The sequence below is a fragment of the Capsicum annuum genome, chromosome 7 (genome assembly GCF_002878395.1).
Source record: "Capsicum annuum cultivar UCD-10X-F1 chromosome 7, UCD10Xv1.1, whole genome shotgun sequence".
Classification (NCBI taxonomy): Eukaryota; Viridiplantae; Streptophyta; class Magnoliopsida; order Solanales; family Solanaceae; genus Capsicum; species Capsicum annuum.
This window is the reverse complement of record NC_061117.1, coordinates 31,676,269-31,690,053: the sequence shown is the minus strand read 5'-3', so window position 1 is coordinate 31,690,053 and position 13,785 is coordinate 31,676,269. Positions and strand designations below refer to the sequence as shown.

The 13,785-nt window shown below is 34.5% G+C and overlaps 1 non-coding gene across 1 annotated transcript; it reads left to right on the top strand.

The window, feature by feature from the left end:
• Positions 1–9,042: 9,042 nt before the first annotated feature.
• Positions 9,043–9,149, top strand: LOC124886218. Its single transcript, XR_007043304.1, has one exon. It is a non-coding gene; the product is annotated as a small nucleolar RNA R71 (small nucleolar RNA).
• Positions 9,150–13,785: the final 4,636 nt, after the last annotated feature.

Below are 13,785 nucleotides of genomic sequence, written 5' to 3'. Positions count from 1 at the left end.
TGTTGGGTTATATATTTGGCAACAATATACTTCATAAGAGAGGTATAATTTGATCATATCAGATTACCCAACACAAACAGTTATAGAAGTATCAATAAATAGGGCAGTCAAGTTAGTAGATGAGTCCACACTAGTAGGGCAGACAAATTAGTCTAGGTGAGTTCACACTAGTTCTTTTATGATCAAAAAGTAAGGAAAGTCATTTAAGAGTGATACTCACTAATATAATATACTATGCTCAATCATCATGTTCAACCTATAATCTGGGAGAAAATAGTGAGAATAAATAATTATGTATTTATCATCCAACCAATAGGTGCAGCACAACGTCTCACTGATCAAGCCATAGCCATACCATACGTCTCATAATGTATCAACCCTTAAATCACCCAAAATTCCATTATCAAACACGATTTAAAAGAAGAAATTTCAAATTTTTTTTATCAAAATTTGTTTACCCATATACAAGAACCTCAACTCTCAAAAACCAATGAAAACCCATTCCATTGGCCTTCAAATCAAGAATTTTTTATTTTATAATTATAAATTTTAAAAGTAAATTTTATGAATCAAAATGGTGAAAAACGTAATATATATTCTTGAAAAGTGAGTAAAATGAAGTTAGAACTATATACCTAATGGCTGTAATTCTTAAGAGAAAAATTCATAAAAAAATCACCGCAGTTAGAGTTTACAAGCTTCCAAAATGTTTAAAATATGAAATCTCTGAAATTATCCTTTTATAGAAAAACTAATACCTTTAGTGGTGACCAAAATTCGTGACAAAAGACCCTTCAACAACAACTTTTCACTAAAAAGGACATGACTCCCTAATACGAACCCCAAATATGATGATTCTTTCTATGTTGGTTTTAAAATTTCAATACAGTTGCATCCAAATACACACACAAGTGTACGCAGTCATACAAGTAATAAATTAGTTATTGTAAGCTAGATATCAATCCCACGGGATCTTGGTACTTAGCAAATAATTCAATCCAAGTAATACTCTAAAATTAGACAAGTTCAATCGTTACAAAAGACTTTTCGGTTATCAAATAAGTAGTAAAATCAAGGATATAAGTAAATTGGTTGTAAGTAATATAAAAAAGAATGCTAGGGTCAATCCTTATTCCACACTCATGTATAGTGATAATTTCGTATTGGTTAAGGTATATCATTGTTATTGATTCACCAGGGTAATATCATGATTATGGGCTTTTGAGTCTCTAATAGTCTATTCAAACTAGCCTCACATTACATCATTGAGTGGTGATGCTGAACCAAATAAGGCATATCGGTATATTCCTATCCCAAATGCGAACTGTATTTATCAAATATTGCTAAAGACAAGAACTCATTCCTTTTGTTCCTCATTCTAACCTAATGTCCTTCTTTTGAATTCACACAATATTATAGATATATTCTAATGGAAGCTAAGCATTAAAATAGTAATGACAAGAATATAAGAACAACCAAACATTATAAACAACATTAACCAACTTAAACTAAAGTTATACAATGATGTTTTGCAACTACAACCCTAGAAAGGGGGTTTTATCCACTTATAATATAATTTGCAATTACAAAATTACTATAGTTCATGTAAAAATTAAGTAATGGAAAGAGAAGAGTAAAAGCCTTATTTGGAAGCTCCTTTGTGTATTTTTCATCCCCTAAGTCATCCAAGAATCATTCGAATAAAATATAAACGTCCTATTTATACTATAGGACAATTTATTCTTGAATATACTAAGGTCCATGCCATTTCAATTTTGTGGAGCCTAAGTGCCATGACACAACCTTATTGCAGAGGATCACTAGCATGCCATGCTAGTAATGTGGACACACATTATTTTGTAGCCCACAATTCTACTCAAATTGCACTAAACTTTGCTCCAAGGACGTGCCATGTTAGACAACTATTATATAATGTTATACACTTCAATTGTCTTGACTTGCTTGGTGTTGCATAAAGTTAGGCAGCTGCCTACTTCACTTTAATTTCTTGGTGTAGGACAAAAATAGGCACTTCCCCCCTCCACATTAATTTCTTATTTGCTCCAATGCATCATGATCAATGTTATGCCTTGTATTCTTGATATCTACCATGGATTGGGATGTTCCACATCTCTTCCATGATAGGGATTCAACTCCATATACCAATTTTTAGCATGTCTACTATTCCATGATCCAACTTTACATTTTTTTTTATCATAATTTGGACCTTTGATACAATAGTAGATCACATCGATAAAATTTCAACCTATAAATATGACTAATCACATATGTTAGTCAATGGACATATTTTAATCAAAATAAATGAGAATATAGTCAAATTATTCTCGGACTAAGCTATAATATGGATACTAAATGTCCCTTGATCATATAAATACACTCAAGATCACCACCCTACACTTAAAGCCTTGTTTGTCCCGAACAACTCTCTTATATCCCATGTTACAAGGAAAGCTTCAGTTTCACTCATTGAACAAGATTACTTAAGCTAAGACTATAACGACTTACATAAATGACAAGCTCTTATGAAGTATTCATTATTCAACACTTTAAATGTCATGAACAACCATTTCTAAACCTCCTAGCCTCATAACTGGCTCTATAATATTGGCAAACCTACACAAGTTACTTAACCAAGAGACCAAGTATGTTACTTTTCTTTCATTAACCACGTTACCTTACAACAAGAGAGTTACCTATATTCACTTAGAAATATATAATCTATCAAAAGAATGTGTGTAATAATAAAATTATGCCTACCCTCACAAAGAATTTCACATTTTCATATGATGAATCATAAGATTTCCTTTAATGTGCTACTCCTCTAATATAAGAATATCAAAGATCAAGATCAAGTAGGACTTTATGGGTTGTAATACAAGCTAGGAGATAGGTAGGAACTATTCTAGCTAGTAATAGTATCTATCTTCCCTAAGCACTTTAATACATTATAATTTTTACTAAGCACCCTCTTCAATCAATCACTTTCTTCTTTCTCTACTCTTCTCACCCAAAGACCTCTTTTGTTTTTCTATTTATGTAACCAGTTTCACACATAATTGATAAGGAATACTGAAGTATCAAACACTTCTTGCTTTTTTTTTCTACTTTCAACCTAAAACACCTGAAGTTCCAATCACTTGCACCCTTAATCTTTTTTACAGACTCCCTAAATCAATCATCTTTATTTTTCAATTATCACTCCTTTTAACCTTTATTTATTTAAAGGATTAAGCCTCATATGTGGTTGCCAAAGAATAGGCCTGTAACGCCTCGAAGTCTATTCCCAGAATGTCACACGGTGCTTAAGGCTACAAGTAGCCCCAGGCTAACCCTTTGAGCCTGCTACTATATATAAAACTTACTTTGAGATGAATTAAGCAAAATAATGGTACTGTCATATCAAAATCATAATGGAATATGAAGAAATACTTGTCTGAACAGTCAAAATACTGAAAGTCTAAAACACAACTGCTAGTCTAGTCTGACAAAACCTCTACTACTCAAACTGGAGAGCCATTGGGATAGACCCCCAACTGACTCAAACTGATATGAAAGTAATAAAAACTAAAAATCTAAGAAAGTAGGTCCTCAAACCATGAGGACTCACTAACTATGGGATGTAGGTAAAGGCACTCGAGAATCACGGTCACTGCTAAGACTGAGCACCTGAACCTACATTATAAGATAATATATGTGGATCAACACTTTGGGAATGTACTGAGGATATGGGTGTGCATGCATTTACTTGAAACAATATCATTACTCTTCAGTAAAATCATTCATGCAAATAGGAATGACTCACATGGCTTGAATAAGTCTAAATTATAAAGCTCATAAATCATGTAGCACAAATCTCGTGAGTCATTATACTTAACTTTAAAATCTATACTCTCCTCTTATTATCAGAACTTAAAGGCTAAAGAAAGCTTTAAAAAAACTTTCAAGCTCATGCTTTTATCTTGTGGAGAGTAAAACTTCTTTAAAACTTAAAGACTTAGAACTTTTAGGAACTTTTAACACTTGGGATCTCTAGAACTCTTTTAGACTCGGGAGTTTCTTCTAACCGACATAAACCATGTGCGCTAACATGGAGTCCAATATCTTACCCACGTTGGGGAGAGATATTGTACCCTTGCCATCAGAATAAAATCTTAACTTTAGTGATCACTATCTCGGCCTCAGGCCCATAAATCTCAATCCTACGGTGGCACGTAGTTCCGAGGCATCAAACCTTGGAATCATACCAAAATCAGTGCTAAATAATACTCTCATACTTAGCTCAGAACTTTTAGAAAATCCACCTCAAAATAAATCAAGGGTCTATAATGAAGACCAAAATATATCCCTCTTTGCTTTAAATCACAATCAAATGTGGATTCCTATCTTAGCTTAGACCTATGGGGTCAAATCTTTAACTAAAATCTGAAAATAGCTCAATTATAGGGTACTCATGACCCAAACAACCTTGAACAATAAATCTTAAAATGGGGGTCTATCAACCCAAACAGTAAATCTCAAGTCAATATCTCAAAATCCATGCTTAAGAATGCAATTACTCATAAGGTATCTTGAAATCAATAATTTTCATCAAGATACCTTATGAGTAATTTCCATGAAAATTGAAATCATGAATCCTAAGACAATTCATGGAAAATATCAAAATCTTACAATAAATGATAATGGGTGAAAAATCCTAACTCAATTTCATGTAAAATCTCATAAATTGTAGAAAACTTGTAAGTTAAAATAAGCCTTTGGACTCGAGGGTGAAAGGATTACCCTTGTTCAAACTCCATATACCTTAGATTGTGAAATTGGATGAGCAAGCTTACTTGAGACTCTTTTTGGAACTCTTGAGAGAGGGTTCTTGAAGCCTTTGACTTAGGAATCTTGAATCTTAACTCAATTTGTAAAATCTATGGTGAGTTCTGGAATTTCTTGGAGGAAGACTTGGATTTTCTCTAGAGTGTTACTCTTGAGAGAAAATCCTAGTTTTTGATGTCTATAAGAATGTAAAGCTATGTGCTTCGTTTTGGCTATATCTGAGTGTAAAAAGGGTGGAAAAAGGCGAAAAAGCCCTTTTAAAAATGACTTAAAATCACTGAACGGAATAGGCGACGGTGGGTTCGATGGTCCGTCGAGGGCCCGATGGTTCGTCGGCCCTGACCGTCGTACCTGGGCTAGAATTTGGACTTTTTGCCTTGCCTATGATGGCTGGGTCGACGGTCCATCGGTCTTACCATTATTTCTAACCAGAATTAGGTCTCACTGCCTCCTCTGTGATGGTTTGGGCGATGGTCCGTCACTAGCTCGATAGTCTGTCGGCCCTCTCCGTCGCACCTGGGTAGTTTTGACTGCTTTCTATAAAACGTCCATAGCTTTCTCTTTCGGTGTTAGATTTTGATAAAATGGGTATCGTTGGAAATATAATTCAATTTTCCATGTGATAAAAAGTCAAAATTAGGAAAATTAAATATGGCTTAAACACTAATCACTTTGGAAGTCATTCCTTAATCTTTTAAAGGCGAAATTAGTCTTAACTTGACAAACTCTAATGACTTAGACTTCGAGGGAACTTTGCGGGGTCTCACAAGGCTAAAGGCTTAAGGAGGCTAACCAGGATCATCTTTTAGGATAGATCAAATGGCATATAAAAATGTATCTAATCAAAGAAATGCCTGTATCTACTCTTAAACTCAACATTCTTTATTTGGCTTTTCAAACACACCGAGAAAGTTCTAGACATTACTAAAAAGAATAGACTATCACATGTACCTAACACTCATAACACATTTTCAAATCAAGACGGATCCATACAAACTCTCAATATAGAAACCAAAAGAATTCAACTTTAAGCCAAAATCATAAAAGAGTCAATCAAAGATCCTAGGTGTCTCAAAAAAAGTCACTCAATTTTCACAGCATGCTTATAAAATTCAAAACTAACTTGAATCAATCAGTCATGTGTATTACCTAACAAGGGAAACTAATATTCAAGACGTTCATCACCCATCCATTATTGGGAAAATTCCCTAACTATGTCTAAGGAAAAATTAATTTTCTCCTAATAATAAGAAAGGATACTGAGTTCAAATGGCTCCCCGTCAAGAAAGAACTAAAAATGAAAATCAAGGGTGGATGAAGTGTGCTTCTACTCAGAAGAAAAACAAAAAACTTAAAATAAACCCATCAAAAAACTTTTTATGTCTTGGATTTTGTAAGAAAATATTGCAAAAAAATCCTAAAAAAATCTAATATACTGGAGAGGGGCATGGATGAGAAATGGCACAGATGGCCCAGTTCGTAGGTGTGAGAGGTTGGCCTTGAAGGGTTTTAAGTGGGGTAGAGATAGACCGAAGATATACTGGAGAAGAGTGATTAGATGTGATATGGAGCAGTTACAACTTACTGAGGACATGACCCTTGATAGAAAGGTTTGGAGCAAGAGTATTAAGTTAGAGGGCTAAGGTGTGAGGTCGAGTCGTAGTCTGTAAGTATGAGGGTTAGGCATAGCTTGGTTGGTAGTTCTAGATTTGGGGAAGGGGTTCTTTGGTTGGGTAATTGAACTTCTTTTTTTGGGATGATGCTTCTCTGTTATTTTATCATTTTACTCGCCTTTTGGTCTACGGTCCTTCGTCTTGAGCCGGGGGTTTATCGAAAACAACCTCTCTACTCCCTCGGGGGTAGTGGTATGTACTGTGTACATTTTACCTTCCTTTGACCCTACTATGTGGGAATATACTGGGTTTGTTGTTTCTTTTTTTGTTGTTGTAATCTAATATCACATTTTACCTTAAACAAATCAAAATAGTACCACCCCATACTTGAAAAGATGCTATGTCCTTAAAACAAAAAATCAAACATAAAATAAGGGTTTGGAATACTCTCTGAGACCTCTAAGCCTAGCTAAAAACATGCATTCTCAAAACTTTCCATCATATGGCTTAAAAGACCCTATACTCAAGATTCATTATGCTCCTTAGCTTATATTTTAGTTATTTCAGACTTTCACTAATTTGTAAAACCAACAAAAAAAAAATCAAACAAAGTGGCACTATAAAAATAATAAAAAGGTAACTTTATTAAAAATTGAGTTGCCTCCCAAGAAACGCATAATTTATGTCACAATATGATAAAGTCACAACCACTTTAGGATTTCCTTCCTCGCTTTCTTAATCTTGATATAAATTACTTCTTTTCTTAATTCATAAAGGTTAAATATCAAGATTTTCCCTCATTCTCAACTTCAGTAAATCCTAAGATCATATTTATGCTTTTCTACTATAGGCTCAGGTTCACTTTGCAGCTTATGCAGTTTATCTATTTACACCTTATGGCATTCAATAGTAAGTTTTTTAGGTTGCACAGTTGTAAGCTCACACTCATCCACACCACACTTATATTCTTGTACCACTATGATCATGTAGAAATCCTAGTAGTATGAAACAGTATTCAGTGCTTTATACACTCTAAAAGTGACCTCATCATCATTCACCCACTTTTTCAAATTGCCTTATCTCACATCCATTAAATCTTCTCTAGTCACTAAGAATGGATATCCAATATGATTCACACTCTATAATCTGCTTCATAGTTAAGACCAATAACACTAGTAAGGATTACAAAATTAACAATGTTGATGATTACATACTCTATGATCCCTTCAGGAGCTATTCTCGATCTATCAATGGGATGTAGAACTACTTAGGAAGTTCTAGGTTTCACCAATCCAAGAGTATTGAACACTGATAGGAGCATCAAATTTATACTTTTCCGTATGACACGTAATGCCTACATCATATTAGTTTCACCAACTTGTAGAGAAATGTGAAACTCCTAGTGTCTTTGAGCTTCTTGAGCAGTTTGATCAACATCCTCGTAAATCGCTCTTAGTGTCTTTGATATTCTTGAGAAGTTTTCTCAACTATCTCAAAAAGCACTCCTCAGTGAGTGCCACAGTCTCTAGATATACATATCGCTTCTTATTAGTCACAACCTTATTCAAGTACTTAGCAAATTTGGGCATTCACTACAAAACATCAAGTAGAGGAAGATATATGTATAATTCTCTCAATGTGTCAAAAAATTTCTTAAAACATTTATCCTCTTTTCTTTTCTGGAGCCTTTGTGGGAATGGTGGTAGAAGTCTCTTATTTTTTACTTGTTTGACTGCATTTATTGCAACTGCCTTCGTTGGCACCTTCTCTATTATCAGACTTGATCTAGTCCACTTATTATACCACATGTTTTTTTAGTTGTGAGGAACATCATCTAATTATTTACTATATTTGAAGCTGATTGCCATCACTTATACTAAATTTGGTTTAGTATCTTTTGCTAAGACACCTTGTGGCTTTGTATTTTATGCTTCAACCATCTGTCCTATTTGTTTCTTAAATTTTTGAGTGGAAAGTTGTTCATTTTTGAAGTCTGCAGGTATTTTATCCTGATTAGCTTCCATCTATGCTTGGTTGGCCATGATTTTTCAGCAACTCCTCTATATTGCTAGATTAAGAACTAACATTACTTTTCTAAACTTGTTGCTAAAAATTCTCTCTAAACTTGGTTGCCACACCATGAAAAATTCGGATAACTCTGCTATTTAAGATTGTAAATATTAAGTTTTGAATCCACATAATAAATGGACTTTGGACTTGCTCCACACAAGTCTGCAAAATGACCACAATCTCCATAGATTTCACACCAAGTTTGAACCTGCTGAACTGCATTAACTAGGGCCTGAGTTTGAGATGTACTCAACTTATTAAATTGGGTCATCACCTGATTCTAATATATAGCCAATTTTTCAGCTAATATGGTGATGCTATCAACTTCTAGCATACCCGCATCCCTTTTTACTCTACCTTTAGATACATCATCATGTCACTTAGGATTAACATGTGCAATATGATTTAAAATAGTGTACAATATATGTATTCTCTAGAACATGACCACCTACAACTGAATTTAACAAAATCTTTGTATTATGGTTGTAAAAATATGGGCCAAAAATTATTCATCTACTAGTGATGTGGGCAATTTGTGAGGAGACTCTTCAATCTCTCCCAGGCCTGATATAAATTCTCCTTAGGCTTCTACTTGAAGCCCAATATTTCACTTATTAACTTTGTATTTTTGTTAGATGGGAAGAATTGGATAAGGAATTTCCTAGAATGGTTGTCCCAAGTAGTGATCGAATATGAAGGTCCTACCTTAAACCATTTCTTTCCTTCCTCCAAAAGTTAGAACGGTAAAAGAGTGAGCCTCATATAATCAGTAGGGAGATAAATTCACATGAATAAAAAATTAACTGATCTCCAAAAAGTTCTACAAATACTGATGTGGATCCTTACGTGACAAGCCTATAAGTATTCTGATAATGTGCAATAACTGCTCCTTTTGTTTGAAGTTTATTGGACATGAATGAACCATCTCGGCAATATGGAACCTCTCCCCCGGAGCAACCGAATTTGCATACACTTGATGTAACATTAGTTATGATTGGGATTATCAATACGTGAACTGGTCTCTAAGCCATTACTTTAGGAACAACCTTGTCTTGTTGATCTTGTTGAACAATGCTTCAAGTACATGTAGAATCAAACTTTATGTTTAATAGTATGAGAAGAGATTCAGATATGTATTAGGTCCACAAGTAACTCCTAGCTCATAGCCATGTTAAAATATTTCTTACCGATTGCTTTCTTGCAATGAATCTTTCTATATTTAACTTCAAATGAGAATAACTCTTAGATTATGAAGTGTTTTTGCACTCGAGAACCATAAAATGAAAGTTCTTTGATTCCTCTTTCCAAACCGTCTATCTTCACATTAATTTTATTCTAGAGCTAAGAGTTATGGACATTTTAGTGAAGCACTATCTAGTAATGAGAACCTACAAATAGAAACCATAATTGTGGTCAGAAATCAGAACTATACAATGGTCTCGTCTGTACAAAACGACACCAAAAACCTATGATTTGACAAATATACATCCCAATCATAAAATTATACCACTATCTTGGTTAGAAACCACAATTTTGGGCATGATCTTGTCTTTTAAAGTTTATTTATCTTGGACTTCCATTTTATAAACCAAGGTACAATTGTAGGTGGATCTCATGAGTCATACCAAGGCTCGTATGATGAAGTCCAGGAGCCTAAAATAATACACCCAACCAAGAGAGCCACCCATTGCCATAGGTGGGTCCCATAATTATAGGATGGTCCGTATGTCTGCTGATAGGTGTTTTTATATACTTATTTTCCACTTCTACCCATATTTAAGCTTAGTTTTGAGGATAAATTATAGTGTTTGTGTTAATATATAGTGAAATATGTGTAAATATTATCTAAGACTCATATTTATGTGACTTATAGTGCAATTGAATCAATACAAGAGTCAAAATGGCCTAGGAAAGGTTAGACGAGATAACTAGTTAAATCGGCCTATGCTTTGCTTATTCTTCTGTAGTTTTGATAAGATTTGGGTATTGTATGGTATAATGATTATGATGATCTATTGTAGGAGTCTATTGAATCTGATTTATATGATAAATAAATCTCCACATGAGCCATAATGGCACGACTAAGATTATCTTAAAAACAAACACTGACTCTAGACAATCAACTAATTTGTCGGGTATAAATACCCCCAGGAATTGATAACATAGATAATACAAGACATGACCACTCTTTAACAACATAACAATTGCATCTCTTCAAGCACTTGGAAATATTAACATGTGGTTGCATAGGGAATACATACTAATATCTCATAATTCATCCAATAAGGTCTTGCATCAAACACTTAACATGCATTAAAATGTACATAATTGGGGATTTCATGCTAATATGTCACAATGAATTTACTAAGGCTTTTCAACAAACACTTGGAATGCATGAACTTATACACAATTTGGGAATTCTTGTCAACATGCTATAATGACCCTAATTCCTTCACACAAGCATTTTGTCAAACATATGGGGAGCATGCTTTGGTTATACAACAAATACTACACCTATGTATCATGATTTCATCAACCAACATGCAACATGAAGGAGTTTTATCATGAACATCACATAATTCATCACATGCTAGAATTAATTCTTAAAACATGTAGCCTAAATCATGAATTAAAACTCAAAAACACACAATCATGAACCTCAATACACATAAATCATGAAATTTAATAAATACATAAACTTTATAATTGTGGAAAAGGATTCTTGAACTTCTTGGGTGGAAGGAACTCAAGAATCAACATCTAACATACCTGAAAATCTAGATTCTTGAAGTTCATGAAGACTCTTAGAGGGATTCTTGAGATTGCTTTTGAAACTTGGGGGCTAGGGTTTTCTATTTTTGAGAGAGAATGCTTTTGTTCTTGAGGAATAGTGAAAATAAATAAGCAATTTTGGCTATTAAGGGTTTAAATCCCAAATATAGGCTGATTAGGGGCTTTGGGAAATTATCAATTAGTACCTGAAATTAAATAAAGGAACCTGAAAATCTTGATTTCTCATGCTGGCATGATACAGTGAAATTGCGCCAGCTCACTGAAAACTGGACAATTGGGAAACTGGTTGGTGGCGCGACCCGGTGAAAATTGTGTTGCCACCTTGGTTTCAAACTGGAATAGCACCACGATGCGGTGGAATTGCATTGGTGCACTGGAAATTAACAATTCTAAAATTGAGCCTTGGCGTGATGCGCCAACATCACGCAGGCTCACTGGTTTTTGACAAATGCCACTTTGGCTGACTTTGCGATGAGCTAAAGTACCAGGTAGTAAACTGTCTAACTAAAATGGCTTTAACTCTTTGCTCGGGTGTTAGATTTGGGTGAATTTGGTATCGATGAAAAGGTTATTTGATTTCCCACATGATAAAAAGTCAAAATTTTAAAAATTTCACATATAATAAAATATATTCATCTTTGAATCAAGATATTTGATGTTCTAGGAACAAATCAAAGCTAGATAGAAATACGGGGCATTACAGTTTATTATTGATTGCTATGATGGATTACTGAATATAGGTATTATGAAGAAACAGAGAGTTAAGTTTATGCCTTTTTATTGGATATGAATGCGAAGCAATGGTGGAGAGTGTATGTTTAATGTCGGTCACCAATTTTTCCTTCATTGACATTGGAGCAGTTCCATGTTTTTTTACTGACCAATTTTTCCTCCATTGACTTGGCAGTAGCTCAATGCTTTATTATAAGAGAATTATTTCCACGACCATCCACAAATGTATGAAGGATGAGTTTTTGGCATTGTAGAAGGTTGACATGTCAATTTCAGTCTGTGAGGCCAGGTTCCATGCCTTATCTCGCAACGCTGAAAAACTCTTAATTTCTGAGGAGGAGAGGATTTTTACTACCATCAAGGGTTTTGATTAAGATATTTTAGTATTGTCTATGAATATGATTTAGCAGGGAAAGGGTTTAATAAATTTGTTGACTATGTGTAGAAGTTGGAGAGGTACCCAAGTGGGTTAGGCTAAGATGTTAGCCCAAAAATATCATAATATTGGAAATTTTAGAGGGTCTTAGTATAAAGGCTATAGTCAGTAGGTCTATTTATCTAGTCCTATTCAATCGGCGTTGCTAGCTTCTACTATGGTTCTAGTTGAGGGTTCTTCATAGACCCAGGTTGTTAGGGGGACAATGGGATTTTTACTCTTCCACTAGTTGTCCCTCTATCTAGCGGGGATATTACTATTGTGGTATGTTAAGGCACTTTAAGAGAAAATGTCCTATGAGACAAGAATATGCTTAGATATAATAGACTTGAGCTATGGTTCTAATAGGTAGAGAGAGAGGAGGTACTGGTAGGGTACATCCACAAGGTGGATTGGGAAATCAAGAAGGCATTTGAGGAGGTTGAGAATGTGGTGACATAGTGGAAGGAGAGCATTTTGTAAGGGAGTTAGCCTATATTTATGATCGGTCTCATTGTTATGAATTTTTGTGAAAGATTGATGTCGAGGCTTCTAATGTAGTGATCATAGGTACTATTTTTGTTTGTGACTTGATGGCTACTGTTTTATTTGATTTAGGGTCTACTTATTCCTATATATTTGTCCAATTTACGGTGGGTTTGAATCTAGTTTGTGATGTACATGACTATCCTATTTTTGTTTCTACTCTAGTGGGTGAGTTTTTGATAGTGACCTATGTTTATCATTCTTGTCTAGTAGTATCTGTGGGTTCTTAGGCTTGGATACACTTGGTTATTCTAGATATGTTAGACTTCATATAATTCTGGGCTTGACCTGGTTATCTCCATATTATGCTATTTTAAAATATAATGCTAAAATAATTTCTAGCTATGCATGTGATGTAGGAACTATAGTGGAGGGAGTGTATAGGACCAAACCAGTAAAGATTATATCATGTGTCTAGGCTAGGATGCTTGTAGGGAAGGGATGTTCAATATTTTTAGGTCATTTTTGTGATGTAGATGTGGGGTACACTTTTATTTATTTAATTTTAGTAGTCTCCAAATTTCAAGATATGTTTCCTTAAGACCTACCAGGTGCCTCCAGATGGTGATATTCATTTTTGGATTGACATAGAGCAGCACACTCGCCCTATTTTAATTTCACTTTATCGAATGGCTCCTTCGGATTTGAGGGAGCTCAAGACTTAACTTCAGGAGCTACTTGACAAAGTTTTATCCGTCCAAGTGCTTTACCTTAGGGTGCTCATGTCCTATATGTTGAGAAAAAGAATGGTAGTATGAGGATATGTATTGA